The sequence below is a fragment of the Vombatus ursinus genome, unplaced genomic scaffold (assembly GCF_900497805.2).
Source record: "Vombatus ursinus unplaced genomic scaffold, bare-nosed wombat genome assembly UNPS02008996.1, whole genome shotgun sequence".
NCBI lineage: Eukaryota > Metazoa > Chordata > Mammalia > Diprotodontia > Vombatidae > Vombatus > Vombatus ursinus.
In genome coordinates, this window is record NW_020948774.1 from 620,554 (window position 1) to 624,789 (window position 4,236).

Here is a 4,236-nt window from a genome sequence, read left to right on the forward strand (position 1 = left end):
TTAACCCTGTTTGCTTCGGTTTCCATATCTGTAAGATGAGCTGGAGAAGGAAATGGCAAACTGCTCCAGTGTCTTTGCCAGGAAAACCCCAAATGGGGTCACGAAGAGTCAGACATGAATGAACAACAACGACAAAGCTGACCTTGCTTCCATGTTCTTTATAAATCTTTTAAAAAGTTAAGTTGGTTGGTGAGCTTCCTATACACCCATATTTCTTCAGACAACTCCTGTTTTTCCTCCTCATTGGGATATTAGATTAGATTACTACTTTAGAGCTGAAAGGAACCTCATTTATCCCAACTCCTTTCCTTTATTTTTTTATTTATTTGATACTGGATCTTCCTCTCTCTCAGGCTAGAAATGCAATAGCCACTCACAAGCCACATCCCCTACTGATTGACTTTAACCTGCTCTATTTCCCGCTTCAGCTGGTTCATCTCCCCATACAAAACCTGCCTCCCCCCCCATCCCAAGGCTCACCATATTGATGCCAGACTTAATGCAGACACCTGATCCACTTTGCCTGCTGTAGCTTAGAACTTCAGAGTTCAGTCTACTGCCCTCATTTTCCTCCCATTTTATGAGTAGCAGGGATTACATGCATAGTTCACTGTATTTGTCTTCCCCTCATTTTACAGATGTATAAACTGAGGCCCAGAGAAGTTAAGTGGCAGGATTTGAATTTAGATCTGAGCCTAAAGTCAGCACCTTTTTCACTATTCAACACTATATCATCAGATTTCATTCCTGAGAGTTTCTCTTCTTTCCTGGGCTGAATTAACTTGAAGAATTGAAATCCATGGGTTCCTACCCATACTTCCTCTAAACTCTTTGAAATTCATTTTTTAAAAAAAATTTTGGATATATATTAGATTACGCCTAGCTTTTCTTTTTCTTCTGTGTTGCAATTCTACAATGGAGCAGTTCCCATCATTTCTATCCCATCAAACAGTTTCTCCCATTTGGTGAAAATCATATCCAGTATAGAGTTTCCTCTTGCTGATTACTCCAACTTTTAAAGAATAAAGTTAACATTAAGGCAAGTCAAGATGTTTTTAGCTGCTCTGCTTTTTCTGAAGAAAGTTCTACCAGATGTCTGGATCAATCACAACAAACTTTTATTAAGGACCTATTAAGTGCCAGTCACTGTCTCTGTATCTCTGTGTTAGGTATTGGGGGTGCAAAGATAAAAATAGAAAGAGCCTTTATCCTCTTGTCCTTACATTCTGTGGAGGGAACACCATGTACGCATATATGTGCATACATAATATATACACAATAAATACAAAGTAATTTCTTTGGGGAGGCACTAGCAGCTGGAAGGATCAGGGAAGACCTCATCTACAAGGTGACACTTTTTTAGAAGGAAGCTGGAGACTATAAGAGATGGAGGTGAGAAGGGAGTACATCCTACACATGGGCAACATACAGTGAAAAGGCAGGAAGATATGATATGGAGTGTTGTAATTTGAGAAAGAGCAAGAACACCCATTCGGCTGAACAGAAGAGTATATGAAAAGAGAAGTTAATTTGGAGTCAGAGAGGTAGTTGTTCCTAGAGGCAATAAGGAGCCATTGGAGATTATTGAGCAAGGGAATGACCTAATTAGATCTATACTCTAGGAATGTCTTTTTGGCAGCTGTGTGAAGGATGGCTTAGAGAGGTGAGAGCAGTTAGGAAGCTATTGAATTAATCCAAGTGTGAGGTGATGAGTGGAGCCTGGAATAGTGTAGTGGCATTGTGAGTAGAAAAAAAGGGGAACAGATGTGAGGGATATTTGACAAAACCTGGCAATTGATTAGATCCCTAATCTAATGAGAAAGAGGGAGGAAGGAGTTGGGGATGACTCCAAAGTCACCAACCCAAGGGACTCATGGTGGTACCCTCAACAGAAATCGAGAAGTTATAAAGAAGGGGAAAGATAAGAAGATTTGTTTTAGACATGAGGAATTTGGGATGCCTACAGGACACCTAGTTTCAAAAATAGGCAGTTGATGATACAGAATTAGAACTTAGGAGAGAGATTAGGGCTGGGTATACTGATCTGAGGATAATTTTTGTAGAATTGATAATTAAATCCAAGAGTGCTAATAAAATCATGGAGAAAGAGAGTGTATGGAGACATGTGAGAAGAGAATTCAATCTGAGTTCTATTAGACATTCTTCTGTGATATATGTGATCTCTATCCATCCATATAAATGTGCATATACTTATATACACATTCATATTATATATGTATATATATATATATATATGTCAAGACAGAGAGAGAGAAATGTTGCTAATAGGTGAAGGGCATCCCTCTTAACATAAATCCTCACCCACAAATAAGTTGGGGGGCATATTAGAAAAGGGGAGATTCTCATGCAACGCCAGGAAATAGTCTGGAAAGGGGACCCACATGATACACATGGTAATATACACCCCTATTCCTGCATCCTAGCTCATTTCACCTGAAAGGGCTTATCTTCAAAAAGTCTGGGTATTTAAAAATTCACTTTAGTTTATTACTCCTTCCTTGCTTTCAATATCTTCTGGAAATCAACTTCAGCTGGCTTAGCAATACAAGTGCAAAGTAAATCCAAAGTGTTTGTGACCTCCAGTGGGAGTTCACTACCTTCATTATCTCCCCATTTAATACTGAGGAGGGATGTGTCTCTCTATCCAGACTCACACATTTCTCCCCAAATCTCTATTCTTGCTGCTATTATTAATTACACAAGATGGATTAGTGGCTACCAGTTTTCTTTATGTGAAGGGGAAATACATGCTGGCAATTAAAAAACAGAGCACTAAGGGGGTGGAGTTACTGTTCACTGACCTATGAGCAGCCAAGCAAGTCAAGTCAAGTCAACAGGCATTTATTAAGCACTTACTGTGTGCCATGCACTGTGTTAAACACTGGAGGTACAAAGAAAGTCCTTGCTCTCAAGGAGCTTGCAGTCTAATGGAGAGCTTGCAAATAACTATGTACAAACAAGGTAAATACAGGATAAATTGGAGATAATCTCAGGGGGAAGACGCTAGCATTAAGAGGGATCAGGAAAGCCTTCTTGCAGATGTTAGGATTTTAGATAAGACTTGAAAGAAGCCAAGAGGTGGAGATGAGGAGGGAGAGAATTCCGTAGTGAAATTACATGGAGTCAGGTGTTGGATTATAGGCAGATGGAACATCTCATTGGAAGAACAGCAAGCAGGTTAATGTCACTAGAATTCAGAGTATATGGAGGGGAGTAAGGTATGAGAGAGAAGACTGGGAGGGTTGAAAGGGGTGAGGTTATGAAGGGCTTGAAAAGGCAAACAGGATTTTCTGTTTGATCCTGGAGTTAATACGAAGCCACTGGAGTTAATTGAATTGGGGGGATGAGGCTGTGATATGATCCTACCTGCACTTTAGGAAGAGCAGTTTGATGGATGGATGGAGGATGGGCTGGAGTGGGGAGGGCCTTCAGCTCCAGGCCAGGTGCTAGCCGGAGCAGGAATCAAGTTTTTCTGCTTGTTTCCTTCATAGGGAAGAGGGGGAGGCAGACTGTTTCCTTTCCTAACTTGTTGTTACTGTTGTTTGTCCTTAGTTTTCTAAGAACACCAGTGACAGCACGAGTAATGTCTTGCCTCCTGCTCGAATTGGATTTAAGTGAGGCAGAGGCAGAGTCATAGGGGAAGGAAATTGTCTCTGAGTGTCCTGGGGTTAGCTCACCAACCATGGTCCGCTTTGGTCCAGCAACTCAGTGGCACAAGCAGCAATAACAGCAACCTTAGTGTCAGTCTCTCTGGAGGAGCAAATCAGGGGTGCACAAACTGGACCCTCCCAGCTATTTCTGAAAGTTGGTGCATCTGTCTGGCAAAGTCCCTGAAGCCCTGAAGGCCTTTTCTACACATTCCACATCCTCATTCACCCTCTTTGGCCTACGAGGTCCCTCCATCTTTGATATTCTTCTTTCTAGGCTCCTCATCTCCAACATTATGGAAGGGACACTAATGAGGCAGGAGCTGATGCCACCTCCATGGCACTGCAGTTGTTTCTCCTTTTCCCCAATGATCCAGGCTGTTGAGTGAAGCCTGGCATGGGCCCCCGCTGTCAGCCTCTGCTCTACTCTTCTGGGCTTGGTAATATTATAGTGATACCCATCTGACTTTAACCTGAAATAGGGAGTGAAGGTTCTTCTTTTCATCTTAAGTCACCATCCCTTGTCCTCCTTCCACCCTCATCCCCAGGAAAACAAGGAAAGTGCAGA